Raw genomic sequence first — 15773 nt, 5'->3', positions numbered from 1 at the left:
CTCTCTCTCTCTCTCTCTCTCTCTCTCTCTCTCTCTCTCTCTCTCTCGTAGCATCCCTTCTTTAACTTAACCAACTGTACTTTGTCATGCAGATGTGAGATTAGTTCTTTTTTACGGCAGCTAGGTGCAGTTGGGAAGTTAAGATGGAGGACGGGGGAGACAGGGAGCAGCTAGCAGAAAAAGTGATAAGTAAAAAGACAGGTGCATTAGTGGAATAGAGGGCTGTATAGTGCTGGAATGGGAACTGGGAAGGGGCTAGACGGGCGAGGACAATGACTAACAAAGGTAGGGGCCAAGAAGGTTACGGGAACATAGGATATATTGCAGAGACAGTTGCAGCCTGTGCAATTCAGAAAAGCTGGTGTTGGTGGGAAGGATCTGACACAACCCCTTATCTCTTGGCTCTTATCCCTGTAATAGACCTGGATGCAAAACTTGTCCCATACATTCTCTCACCATCACCTATTCCAGTCTTGTCACGAACATCACCTGTCTCATCAAATGCAGGGCTGCCTGTGAAACCAGTCATGTAATCTACAAGCTAAGCTGCAACCACTTTGCTGCATTCTACGTGGGCATGGCAACCAACAAGCTGTCTAGCCACATGAATGGCCACTGACAAACTGTGACTAAGAAACAACTGGACCACCCTGTTGTTGAGCACACCACCCGACACGACATTCTTCATTTCAATGAATATTTTGGAGCCAGTATCATATGGATTTTTACCACCAACACCAGCTTTTCTGAATTGCACAGATGGGAACTCTTCCTGCAAGATATCATGTGTTCCTGTAACCTTCCTGGCCTCAAACTTCATTAGTCATTGTCCTTACCCATCTAGCCCCTTTCCTGTTTCCATTCCAGCACTACACAGCCCTCTATTCTACCAATGCACCAATGCACCCAGTCTTTTTACTTCTTGCCTTTTCTACCCCCCCCCCCCCCCCTCCACCCACCTCTAACTATCCAGCTGACTGCACCTAGCTCATTCCACCTTGTCCCTGCATGCTCCCCAGCAGCACTTTTCACCATCCCCCACCCACCCCACCCAGTTGCCTCTCTCATCATGCACTACTGCTGCTCATAGTCTGGCTTCAGCTGCCAGTTGGCTGGAGAAGAAACCCGCATGTCAAAAATGTGTGTCCTCTCAGCCCCTTTCACTCAAGTTGTTGAAATGAGGTATGACAGCCAAGTAACTTACTCTATCAGCTGCAGATAATTGTTACTCAATCTCAGTTACTTTTGTTTCCACCTGAACTTAATTCTAAATCTCAACAGTGGAGTGACAGTATGCAGAGCAATACTATCTTGACCCCTTAATTGAACATCTAATTTATTTACTTGTGTCTCATGTGTTTAAATCTCCTGAACACTGTAATTAGAAAAAAAAAAAAAAAAAAGGTGTCTCTGACTGTCTGGAAACTTGTTTCAAGGGAGGTACATCTGCTGGAAGGTTGAGAGAAAAGATCTTTCACAGCTTAGGTTTCAATGACTGAAAGCAAACATAAGAATACACCAGGCAAGTGGGAATATTCTGTCTGTACTAGCATTTGTGGTAAGGTAACAGTGAACCATCAATACCAGTTCAAACTCAATGTGTGGGTGGTGATTATTGGTGACCACCTCATGGGGCCTTTCATTCTTCCACAATGCCACACAGCTTAGTCATATCTGCACCTCCTGCAGGTGACACTGCCTACCCTGGTGTAAGATGTTCCTTCAGTGGTAAAAAGGACACTCCAGCTAGCTTCCAGTACGGAGGCATCTTAAGAACATCTACCACAAGTGCACATTGAGGCTGAACCAGTACTGATGGTTTGCTGCTATCACACCAATGAACCACTGAAACACTAGTACAGAAGACAGAACATTTTTACATGTCTGGTGTGTTCTCATGTGTGCTTTTGATAATTGAAACCTACACTGCCATTGATCTTTTTTCTCCATCTTCGAGTGGACATAACTCTGTAGGAACATTTCTGGCACATGTCCATAAACCTTTATTGCTCATTATCCACTCAGGGATTGTTTCCTGCAGCTTGTATCCAATCACGTAATTAAATCAACCTGAGAAAACTGCCACATTACTAAAACGCTCATTTAAAAGATCATAAAACATTTTAAGTACATGTATTCAAGAGTACCTCAGAAAATGGAAAGTATTTTTGAGGCTGTCCAGTCACTAGGTTCACACAGGGTTGCCATAAATTTCCCCAAGTGAAATTCTGATATTTCCCTGATTTCCAGACAAGTTTTAGAATTTTTCCCAGACAAACTTTGAGATCTAAAGGTAAGTAAAGACACAAGTTGACAAAAAAATGTAAGGATTTCTGGATGTCCCCCAGAGGGAGCAAAAATATAAAGTACTTAACATCACCTTTTGTAATGAACTGTTTTTAGATGGAGAAAGCAAGCCAAATGGTATGTGTGTCATTAGAGCAACTGTTGTTATTTTATTTTAATAAAACAAAACACATTTGGTGACAAAAATATGCATTTCCTTGGGGCCACAAGACAGATTTGAATTACCGTCACTGATTTCCCAAACGATCTCAGAAGTAAGTAGGCCTCTTGAAAGAAGTGTGTAAGGCAGGGAAGAGTTGTGTACCGTATTTACTCGAATCTAAGCCGCACTTTTTTTCCAGTTTTTGTAATCCAAAAAACCGCCTGCGGCTTAGAATCGAGTGCAAAGCGAGCGGAAGTTCTGAAAAATGTTGGTAGGTGCCGCCACAACTAACTTCTGCCATCGAATATATGTAGCGCTACATAGGCATGATTTGTAGGCACAAAGATAAATACTGGCGCCAAAACCTCTGCGTCAGTAAAAAAAAAAAAGGGTGGAAGACGAGCTTTTTTTTTCTCCGCCCCGAGTTTAGACCACTGCATTTTCATACATTATCCAACGAAGTAAATACAAATTCCGTATTGTTCATCTCCGAATGTAGTAGAATTTCAATGTACTACGAAAATCCGACTGGCAAGACTGGGATGTTTTTCAATATGGCCAACTGTACGTTCTGAATTTTTTCCTACCTGTGAGAAGAAATTGTTGCTATTAATAACCTGATGAAATGTGAATCACACGCAGTATTCTCTTCGCCATTCACCATAAGAATAATACGAATATAAACATTTTGCCATGTATTCTTCCGTGTTTGTTGCTATCTCATTTAAATTCTGTCTGCCTAATAAACTACGAAACTAGAGTGAGACAACAGCAAACGCGGAAGAATATACTTCTCGTGTCATGTTGATATTCGTATTATTCTTATGAAATGAAGCACGGCAACTGACTAGATTTTTAAATCTAAGATGACTAATTTCTGTGCAGAATTTGATGTACTAAAGAAGCGGCCGCAAAGATTTTCAAACGGAGAAAATTTTTCGCCTAACTCTCGTTCAGAACGTGTTCTATCATACACAGCCTATTATTTGGTTCTTGTTGATCATTCTCAAAGAAAGCAGCAGTGTAAGTAACAACTTGACATTGCTTCGCTAATGAGACGATTCGCCTCTTTTTAGTTGTAAGCGGCGCTAGCGCGCACAAAAGCAAGCCATGCCGCGAGCGGCGACAGGCCGTAAACACGCACTATCAGAATGCGACAAACAATGCATGACACAGTACAGTGATGCATTTTCAACTTAGAGTGACGTAAACACCTATAACAGAGAAAACGGCACTTATCAGATCAAAGCAAAATAAGCAATCGATTCAAACCAGACGAAGCACGTGAAAAAGGAAGGGTACCCGTATAAATACGGACGGAGCACCTGACGCATAGCAATGGCTACCTGGTAAAGCTTAACTGCTAAGCTTACGACTCGAACCAAACTACTGTAGCTGTATCGTCATTCATTCGACCTAAATTGTGTCTCATATTACAATGGACCAACTTTGTTTCGATTTGGAGGTGCGGCCTAAAACTTTTCTCTCCTATTGAATTTCGAGTCTCAAATTTCAGGTGCGGCTTAGATTCGGGAAAATTTTTTTTCTTTATTTCGAGTCTCATTTTTCAGGTGCGGCTTAGATTCGAGTGCGGCTTAGATTTGAGTAAATACGGTAAACCAACACTGTAGCTGACCACTAAAAATGAGGGAGCAGGGACGTGGTGCATGTACTCAGCAGCACCCAGGCAGCGACAATGCACAACATCTCGGTAAACAAACCATTTCATCTACCGAGACAAAAACTAGATTTTTCGAGTGTTTTTCAAATTTACCTGATACTTCCCTGATTTCCCCAACACATTTGAAATTCCCTGATTTCCAGAACTTGTGGCAACCCTGTAACAGCATACTAAAATTACTTTAGGACAGGTTTATTAATGTAAATCTGTTCCAAGGCAGAACAAGCAATTGTATGGAACATCAGCAAGTCCGGAAAAGGTGAGAACCTGTCTAACTGGGCACCATGAGGAAACACTATCAAATAGCAAGTAGAAGCACATAGGCTGGAGATGGAGCTGTTCGTCAAGATGCCTAATTGCCTCTCCTTATGGTATATATGCTGGTCTGATATGAAGGTATTCTGATCACAATACCATGCACCCATAATATGTCTGGGATCACACAAAAGCTTAATGGTAGTTGAGCTATCAGTCCTAAACAAACGTGTTTCACAGAGGTTGATGCTCTGGAGGATCTAGTCTTCAGATGTCTTCAGCATGGCAGCTACAACAGCACAGAAACAAACATTGATTGGTGTTTAAATCTTAAAATAGTATCACTAACTTGCAGTAAATAACTGAAAACAATGAGTAGATTGGTTAGAAATCAACACAAATTTCTCTGTAGTTTCTACTCAAGTGGACGTCGTTATCAGGAGAAAGAAAACTGGTGTTCTACGGATCGGAGCGTTGAATGTCAGGTCCCTTAATCGGGCAGGTAGGTTAGAAAATTTAAAAAGGGAAATGGATAGGTTTAACTTAGATATAGTGGGAATTAGTGAAGTTTGGTGGCAGGAGAAACAAGACTTTTGGTCAGGTGAATACAGGGTTATAAATACAAAAGCAAATAGGGGTAATGCAGGAGTAGGTTTAATAATGAATAAAAAAATAGGAGTGTGGGTAAGCTACTACAAACAGCATAGTGAACGCATTATTGTGGCCAAGATAGACACAAAGCCCACACCTACTACAGTAGTACAAGTTTATATGCCATCTAGCTCTGCAGATGATGAAATTGATGAAATGTATGATGAGATCATCATCATCATCATCATCATCATCATCATCATCATCATCATCATCATCTAAGACTGATTATGCCTTTCAGCATTCAGTCTGGAGCATAGCCCCCCTTATACAGTTCCTCCATGATCCCCTATTCAGTGCTAACATTGGTGCCTCTTCTGATGTTAAACATATTACTTCAAAATCATTCTTAACCGAATCCAGGTACCTTCTCCTCAGTCTGCCCCGACTCCTCCTACCCTCTACTGCTGAATCCATGAGTCTCTTGGGTAACCTTGCTTCTCCCATGCGTGTAACATGACCCCACCATCTAAGCCTGTTCGCCCTGACTGCTACATCTATAGAGTTCATTCCCAGTTTTTATTTGATTTCCTTGTTGTGGACACCCTCCTGCCATTGTTCCCATCTACTAGTACCTGCAATCATCCTAGCTACTTTCATATCCATAACCTCAACCTTGTTGATAAGGTAACCTGAATCCACCAAGCTTTCGCTCCCATACAACAAAGTTGGTCGAAAGATTGAACGGTGCACAGATAACTTTGTCTTGGTACTGACTTCCTTCTTGCAGAAGAGAGTAGATCGTAGCTGAGCGCTCACTGCATTAGCTTTGCTACACCTCGCTTCCAGTTCTTTCACTATGTTGCCATCCTGTGAGAATATGCATCCTAAGTACTTGAAACCGTCCACATGTTCTAACTTTGTTCCTCCTATTTGGCACTCAATCCATTTATATTTCTTTCCTACTGACATTACTTTCGTTTTGGAGATGCTATACTTCATACCATAGTCCTTACATTTCTGATCTAGCTCTGAAATATTACTTTGCAAACTTTCAATCGAATTTGCCATCACAACTAAGTCATCCGCATATGCAAGACTGCTTATTTTGTGTTCACATATCTTAATCTCACCCAGCCAGTCTATTGTTTTCAACATATGATCCACAAATAATATGAATAACAATGGAGACAAGTTGCAGCCTTGTCTTACCCCTGAAACTACTCTGAACCATGAACTCAATTTACCGTCAACTCTAACTGCTGCCTGACTATCCATGTAAAGACCTTTAATTGCTTGCAAAAGTTTGACTCCTATTCCATAATCTTGTAGAACAGACAATAACTTCCTCCTAGGAACCCGGTCATATGCCTTTTCTAGATCTATAAAGCATAGATACAATTCCCTGTTCCACTCATAACACTTCTCCGTTATTTGCCGTAAGCTAAAGATCTGGTCCTGACAACCTCTAAGAGGCCTAAACCCACACTGATTTTCATCCAATTGGTCCTCAACTAATACTCGCACTTTCCTTTCAACAATACCTGAGAAGATTTTACCCACAACACTGATTAAAGAGATACCTCTGTAGTTGTTACACTCTTTTCTGTTTCCATGTTTAAAGATTGGTGTGATTACTGCTTTTGTCCAGTCTGATGGAACCTGTCCCGACTCCCAGGCCATTTCAGTTATCCTGTGTAGCCATTTAAGACTTTCCTGACCTGTCCAAAATACTTGTCATTTCCTTCTTACCTCCCTTTCGAAGACTGCTAATTACAATCCAGAATGGTTTTCCAGCAGCTTGACCCATAGTCTCCAACCTGTTTCCAAAGTCTTCCCACGATTTCTTCTTCGATGCTGCAATTATCTGTTTGGCTTTGTTTCTTTCTTCAACATAACTTTCTCTCTCTACCTGGGTTCTAGTATGTAGCCATTTTTGATACGCCTTCTTTTTCCTTTTACAGGCTGCCTTGACTGTATCATTCCACCAAGCTGTTTGCTTCATCCTACTTTTACACACTACTGTTCCAAGACATTCTTTAGCCACTTCTAGTACTGTGTCCCTGTACCTTGTCCATTCCTTTTCCAATGGCTGTAATTGATGATGAGATAAAAGAAATTATTCAGGTAGTGAAGGGAGACGAAAATTTAATAGTCATGGGTGACTGGAATTCGGTAGTGGGAAAAGGAAGAGAAAGAAACGTAGTAGGTGAATATGGATTGGGGCTAAGAAATGCAAGGGGAAGCTGCCTGGTAGAATTTTGCACAGAGCATAACTTGAATGATGGCTAACACTTGGTTCAAGAATCATAAAAGAAGGTTGTATACATGGAAGAACCCTGGAGATACTAGAAGGTTTCAGATAGATTATATAATGGTAAGACAGATTTAGGAACCAGGTTTTAAATTGTAAGACATTTCCAGGGGCAGATGTGGACTCTGACCACAATCTATTGGTTATGAACTGTAGATTAAAACTGAAGGAACTGCAAAAAGGTGGGAATTTAAGGAGATGGGACCTGAATAAACTGAAAGAACCAGAGGTTGTACAGAGTTTCAGGCAGAGCATTGACAGGAATGGGAGAAAGAAACACAGTAGAAGAAGAATGGGTAGCTTTGAGGAATGAAATAGTGAAGGCACCAGAGGATCAATTACGTAAAAAGACGAGGGCTAGTAGAAATCCTTGGGTAACAGAAGAGATACTGAATTTAATTGATGAAAGGAGAAAATACAAAAATTCAGTAAGTGACGCAGGTAAATATGAATACAAACGTCTCAAAAATGAGATCGATAGGAAGTGCAAAATGGCTAAGCAGGGATGGCTAGAGGACAAATGTAAGGATGTACAGGTTTATCTCACTAGAGGTAAGATAGATACTGCCTACAGGAAAATTGAAGAGACCTTTGGAGAAAAGACAACCACTTGCGTGAATATCAAGAGCTCAGATGGAAACCCAGTTCTAAGCAAAGAAGGGAAAGCAGAAAGGTGGAAGGAGTATATAGAGGATCTATACAGGGTCGATGTTCTTGAGGACAATATTATAGAAATGGAAGATGATGTAGATGAAGATGAAATGGGAGATACGATACTGCGTGAAGAGTTTGACAGAGCACTGAAAGACCTGAGTCGAAACAAGGCCCCCGGAGTAGACAACATTCCATTGGAACTACTGACGGCCTTGGGAGAGCCAGTCCTGACAAAACTCTACCATATGGTGAGCAAGATGTATGGGACAGGCTAAATTCCCTCAGACTTCAAGAAGAATATAATAATTCCAATCCCAAGGAAAGCAGGTGTTGACAGATGTGAAAATTACCAAACTATTAGTTTAATAAGTCACAGCTGCAAAATACTAACACGAATTCTTTACAGACTAATAGAAAAACTGGTAGAAGCCGACCTTCGGAAAGATCAGTTTGGATTCCATAGAAATGTTGGAACACGTGAGGCAATACTGACCCTATGACTTATCTTGGAAGAAAGATTAAGGAAAGGCAAACCTACATTTCTAGTATTTGTAGACTTAGAGAAAGCTTTTGACAATGTTGACTGGAATACTCTTTCAAATTCTGAAGGTGGCAGGAGTAAAATACAGGGTACGAAAGGCTATTTACAATTCGTACAGAAACCAAATGGCAGTTACAAGAGTTGAGGGGCATGAAAGGGAAGCAGTGGTTGGGAAGGGAGTGAGACAGGATTGTAGCCTCTCCCCGATGTTATTCAATCTGTATAGCAAGCAAACAGTAAAAGAAAGAAATATTCGGAGTAGGTATCAAAATCCATGGAAAAGAAATAAAAACTTTGAGATTCACTGATGACATTGTAATCCTGTCAGAGACAGCAAAGGATTTGGAAGAGCAGTTGAACGGAATGGACAGTGCCTTGAAAGGAGAATATATGATGAACATCAACAAAAGCAAAACGAGGATAATGGAATGTAGTCGAATTAAGTCGAGTGATGCTGAGGGAATTAGATTAGGAAATGAGACACTTAAAGTAGTAAAGGAGTTTTGCTATTTGGGGAGCAAAATAACTGATGATGGTCGAAGTAGAGAGGATATAAAATGTAGACTGGCAATGGCAAGGAAAGCGTTTCTGAAGAAGAGAAATTTGTTAACATCAAGTATAGATTTAAGAGTCAGGAAGTCGTTTCTGAAAGTATTTGTATGGAGTGTAGCCATGTATGGAAGTGAAACATGGACGATAAATAGTTTAGACGGGAAGAGAATAGAAGCTTTCGAAATGTGGTGCTACAGAAGAATGCTTAAGATGAGATGGGTAGATCACATAACTAATGAGGAGGTATTGAATAGAATTGGGGAGAAGAGGAGTTTGTGGCACAACTTCACCAGAAGAAGGGATCGGTTGGTAGGACATGTTCTGAGGCATCAAGGAATTACCAATTTAGTACTGGAGGGCAGTGTGGAGGGTAAAAATCATACAGGGAGACCAAGAGATGAATACACTAAGCAGAGTCAGAAGGATGTAGGCTGCAGTAGGTACTGGGAGATTATGAAGCTTGCACAGGATAGAGTAGCATGGAGAGCTGCATCAAACTAGTCTCAGGACTGAAGACAACAACAACAACAACAACAACAACAACAACAACAGTTTAAAAAAAAATTATTATAAGCCTACTCCCTACTTATAAAAATAAGTCCCAAATGTAGGGGTGCTGTGAAGAGTTGAAAGAAGAGAACAATATTTAAAACCATTAATTGTGCTTACTGCAAGCAGTTTTTTAAATTGTGAATGCTATACTAAAGAATACAACGGGAAGTAAGGTCATGCTTAAAATGCTATTTTGAGGGACACTATTATTCTACTCCAGTCTGTGTTATGGGCAGATACCCACATAACCCATCATTGAAGTTGCCCGAGTATCTGGATCCAAGTATTATTCTACAATGTGAAACAAAAATGGGTATAGACACATCAGCTACTGCTTCTGTAGAAAAGCCAGTTTTATAGCTGCCTGTAACAATGTCACACTGTTAACAGTGCAGTGCCCAATACACTTTTGGGATAACATCAAGTAATGTATCAGCATGCTCTCTAAAGTCTCTTTTGTACAGCTAACTACAGTTATGTCTAGTGAGTATTTATTACAGAAAACATTTGCCATAAAATGACAATCTGGAGTGTGATCATAATGTATATAATTTTTACTCTAGTGTCTTTATCACAAAATTTTTTGAATAAAATTACTGCTTTCAGCTATGCAAAAGCTATGCTCAGAATCTTCAAGAAAATATATTACTAGCTACTACCTTAAGAGATTAAACACAAAAGACAGTAGATGATAAAACTTAAAAGATGACAATAGACAGTAAGGCGTAACAGTAACACGAGTCAAAACTGCCATGTGTGCTTCAGTTAGTTATATAGGAAGCAAAGCAATCCTAGAGATCGTTGATGCATGTATAATGTACAAATATTTACATGAAGTAATTAAGAAGTTCATTTTAAAGCACAGATTTGTAAAATATTTTCAGTTGTTTATGAGAAAGCCTCCCCACAAACCATGGACCTTGCTGTCCATGGATTGGATTGTGTGCTTCGGCGATATATATAGCTGTACTGTAGGTACAACCACAATTAAGGGGTATCCGTTGACATGCTAGATAAACATATGGTTTCTGAATAAATGCAGGAGCCTTTTAAGTAGTTGCTGGAGCAAAAGTCTGGACGATTGACTAATCTGGTCTTGTAAAAGGCCTTGCTGTGTTAATATTGCGAACAGCTGAAAGCAAGGGAGAAACTATAGCCGTAATTTTACTCGACGACATGCAGCTCTACTGTATGCTTAAATGATGGCATTCTCTTGGGTAAAATATTCCAGAGGTACTGTATTTACTTGAATCTAAGCTGCACTCGAATCTAAGCCGCGCCTGGAAAATGAGACTCGAAATAAGGGGGGAAAAAATAAAATAATAAAAAAAAATAAATAAATAAATAAAAAAAATAAAAAAAGAAAAATTCACAAATCTAAGCTGCGCCTGAAATTTGAGGCTCGAAATTCAAGGGGAGATAAAAGTTTTAGGCCGCACCTCCAAATCGAAACAAAGTTGGTCCATTGTAATATGAGACATAATTTAGGTCGAATGAATGACGATACAGCTACAGTTGTTTGGTTTGAGTCTTAAGCTTAGCAGTTAAGCTTTACCATGTAGTCATTGCTATGCGTCAGGCACTCCGTCCGTGTTTATACAGGTACCCTTCCTTTTTTATGTGCTGCGTCTGGTTTGAATCGATTGCTTATTTTGCTTTGATCTGATAAGTGCCGTTTTCTTTCTTATAGGTGTTTACGCCACTCTAAGCTGAAAATGCATTACTGTACTGTGTCATGCATGGTTTGTCGCATTCTGATAGTGCGTGTTTACGGCCTGTTGCCGCTCGTGGCATGGATTGCTTTTGTGCGCGCTACCGCCGCTTACAAAAAAAGGAGGAATCATCTCATTAGCGAAACAATGGCAAGAGACTGCTATTTGTTGTTACTTACACTGCTGCTTTCTTTGATAATGATCACCAAGAACCAAATAATAGACTGCGTATGACAGAACATGTTCTGAACGAGAGTTAGGCGAAAATTTTTCTCCGTTTGAAAATCTTTGCGGCTGCTTCTTTAGTACATCAAATTCTGTACAGAAATTAGAATCATCTTAGATTTAAAAATCTAGTCAGTTGCCGTGCTTCATTTCTGACTGTATCACTATTAGGCATAAGAATAATATAAATATAAACATGACATGATACGTATATTCTTCCACGTTTGCTGTTGTCTCACTCTAGTTTCGTAGTTTATTAAGCAGACAGGATTTAAATGAGATAGCTTCAAACATGAAAGAATACCTGGCAAAATGTTTATATTCATATTATTCTTATGGTGAAGAGAATAGTAGAGTTGGCCATATTGACAAACATCCCAAACAGTCTTGCCAGTCGGATTTTCGTAGTACATGGAAATTCCGCTACATTTGAAGATGAACAATACGGAATTTTTATTTACTTCGTTGGATAATGTACGAAAATGGTCGAAACTCGGGCAGAGAAAAAAAGCTCGTCTTCCACCTTTTTTTAAAAATTTATTTAATGACGCAGAGGTTTTGGCGCCAGTATTTATCTTTGTGCCTACAAAGCATGCCTGTGTAGCACTACATATATTTGACGGCAGAAGTCAGTTGTGGCAGCACCTACCAACATTTTGCTTTGCACTCAATTCTAAGCCGCAGGCAGTTTTTTGGATTACAAAAACAGGAAAAAAAGTGCGACTTACATTCGAGTAAATACGGTACACTAAGGCCCCCAGTTGGATCTCCAGGTGGGGCTATTTGGGAGGATGTAGTCATCTGGAGAAACTAAACTGGCACTCTATAGATCACAGTGTGGAATGTTAGATCCCCTTAATTGGGCAGGTAGGTTAGAAAATTTAAAAAGGGAAATGGTTAGAGTTGTTGAAGTTCGGTGGCAGGAGGAACAGGACTTCTGGTCAGGTGAATACAGAGCTATAAATATAAAATCAAATAGGGGTAATGTAGGAGTACATTTAATAATGAATAAGAAAATAGAAACGTAGGTAAGCTACTATAAACAGCATAGTGCAAACATTACCATAGCCAAGATAACACGAAGCCCACGCGTACCACAGTAGTACAAGTTTACATGCCAGCTAGATGAAGAGATTGAAGCAATGTATGATGAAATACATTATTCAGATAGTTAAAGGAGATGAAACTTCAATTGTGATGGGGACTGGGATTCCACAGCATGAAAAGGAAGAGAGGGAAAAATAGTAGGTGAGTATGGACTGGGGAAGAGAAATTAAAGAGGGAGACATCTGGCAGAATTTTGCACAGAGCATAATTTAATCATGATTTATGAATGATAAAAGAAGTTTGCATACATGAAAGAGACCTGAAGACTCGAAGGTTTCAGAATTATTAAACAATGGTTAGACAGATATTTAGGAATCAGATTTTAAATTATAAGGCATTTACAGGGGCAAATGTGGATTCTGACCACAATTTATTGGTTATGAACTGTAGATTATAACTGAAATAACTGGAAAAATATATGAAATTAAGGAAATGGGACCTAGATAAGTTGAAAGAACCAGAGGTGATTGAGAGTTTCAGAAGCAGCATTATGCAACAGCTGACTAGAACAGCAGAAAGCATACAGTAAAAGATGAATGGGTAGCTTTAAGAGATGAAATAGTGAAGACAGCAGACGAGGCTTGAATGAGCGTGTGTGTGTGTGTGTGTGTGTGTGTGTGTGTGTGTGTGTGTGTGTGTGTGTGTGTGTGTATTGCTGACAAAGGCCTTAATGGCAGAAAGCAATGATTGTGTGAATCTTTTTATTGTGCCTATCGCGGCTCAGCATCTCCGCTATATGGTGAATAGCGACTTTCCTTCTCTCGTATTGTTACATTCCATCTGAACAATCAGTAAAGGAAACAAAAGAAAAATTTTGAAGTTTGCTGATGACACTGTCTTTCTGTCAGAGACAGCAAAGGACTTGGAACAGCAGTTCAATGGAAGGTCTTGAGAGGAGGATATAAGATGAACATCAACAAAAGCAGAACAAGGATAATGGAATATAATCTAATTACATCAACTCTACCATATGGTGAGCAAGATGTATGGGACAGGCGAAATACCCTCAGACTTCAAGAAGAATATAATAATTCCAATCCCAAAGAAAGCAGGTGTTGACAGATGTGAAAATTACCAAACTATTAGTTTAATAAGTCACAGCTGCAAAATACTAATGCAAATTCTTTACAGATGAATGGAAAAACTGGTAGAAGTCGACCTCGGGGAAGATCAGTTTGGATTCCGTAGAAATGATGGAACACGTGACGCAATACTGACCTTACACCTTATCTTAGAAGAAAGATTAAGGAAAGGCATTTGTAGACTTAGAGAAAGCTTTTGACAATGTTGACTGGAATACTCTCTTTCAAATTCTGAAGGTGGCAGGAGTAAAATACAGGGAGCGAAAGGCTATTTACAATTTGTACAGAAACCAAATGGCAGTTGTAAGAGTCAAGGGGCATGAAAGGGAAGCAGTGGTTGGGAAGGGAGTGAGACATGGTTGTAGCCTCTCCCCAATGTTATTCAATCTGTATATTGAGCAAGCAGTAAAGGAAACAAAAGAAAAATTTGGAGTAGGTATTAAAATCCAGGGAGAAGAAATAAAAACTTTGAGGTTCGCCAATGACATTGTAATTCTCTCAGAGACAGCAAAGGACTTGGAAGAGCAGTTGAACGGAATGGACAGTGTCTTGAAAGGAGGATATAAGATGAACATCAACAAAAGCAAAACAAGGATCATGGAATGTAGTTGAATTAAATTAGGTGATGCTGAGGGAATTAGATTAGGAAATGAGACTCTTAAAGTAGTAAAAGAGTTTTGCTATTTGAGGAGCAAAATAATGGATGATAGTCGAAGTAGAGAGGATATAAAATGTAGACTGGCAATGCCAAGCAAAGTGTTTCTGTAGAAGAGGAATTTGTTAACATCGAGTATAGATTTAAGTGTCAGGAAGACGTTTCTGAAAGTATCTCTATGGAGTGTAGCCATGTATGGAAGTGAAACATGGACGATAAATAGTTTGGACAAGAAGAGAATAGAAGCTTTCTAAATGTGGTGCAACAGAAGAATGCTGAAGATCAGATGGGTAGATCACATAACTAATGAGGAGGTATTGAACAGAATTGGGGAGAAGAGGAGTTTGTAGCTCAACTTGACAAGAAGAAGGGACTAGTTGGTAGGGCATGTTCTGAGGCATCAAGGGATCACAAATCTAGCATTAGAGGGCAGCGTGGAGGGTAAAAATCGTACAGGGAGACCAAGAGATGAATACACTAAGCAGAGTCAGAAGGATGTAGGCTGCAGTAAGTACTGGGAGATGAAGAAGCTTGCACAGGATAGAGTAGCATGGAGAGCTGCATCAAACCAGTCTCAGGACTGAAGACCACAACAACAACAGGTGGCGAGAACCAAGGACATGTTGTTGTGCTAGTTCTGAGAAACTGGTGTCTGGGGGAAGAATCCAGATGGCGTGTGTGGCGAAACAGGTGCTGAGGTCATGAATGTCATATTGTAGAGCATGCTCTGCAACAGGATATTGCGAGTTGCCAGTATATACCCTCTGCCTATAACCATTCATCCTAACTGATAATTTGGTGGTAATCATGCCATTTTACATAATACAGGGTGTATACGTGGACAAGGAAAAAAAATTCCCCGGATTTTTCCCGGATCTCCCGGTTAAAAATACATTTTTCTCCCGGGTGGGAAACACTTTCTCCCGGGTGAAAATACACTTTTACTGTGTTAAGTGAAACTATACGTTCCCTCGGAACTGTAAAATTAATCAGTCATTTGAATAGTTATGGTTTTATACAGTGGCTCAGAATTTCCCGGCACTTTAAAAAACGAAACTCAGCGTGAAAAATCACGTTTTGGAAAGTTCTCTGATGTGCAGCAACATGTATGCTGCATATGCTGTATTACGAAAGTATAAATTCGAATTGCACCAAAAACCGCATGTTACTTTCCGAAGCATTGAAATCGAGATTGCAATACACTTTTGTACGCCAGACATTGCTCATATCACGAGATCTCGCCAGCTGATGACAGCGGATATTCATAGCATAGGACACGTGATGTAGTCAGCCAATAGCAACGTCACTTACGTAGCGCAAACATACAAACAGGAAAAGTTAATGGTTTAAATTAATATACGTAGTGATGTTACAGGAAAAGCAAACTTTTCATATATAATATT

General features: G+C 39.8%; 1 protein-coding gene across 1 annotated transcript in view; it reads right to left on the bottom strand.

Moving 5' to 3' along the window:
- LOC126188188 (nuclear envelope integral membrane protein 1a) overlaps positions 1 to 15773 on the bottom strand; it is a 99119-nt gene that overhangs the window by 19775 nt on the left and 63571 nt on the right. The window lies entirely within an intron of this gene.

The sequence above is a fragment of the Schistocerca cancellata genome, chromosome 5 (genome assembly GCF_023864275.1).
Source record: "Schistocerca cancellata isolate TAMUIC-IGC-003103 chromosome 5, iqSchCanc2.1, whole genome shotgun sequence".
Taxonomy (NCBI): Eukaryota; Metazoa; Arthropoda; class Insecta; order Orthoptera; family Acrididae; genus Schistocerca; species Schistocerca cancellata.
Note: the sequence above shows the minus strand (reverse complement) of the source record. Positions and strands in the feature narration are given on the sequence as shown.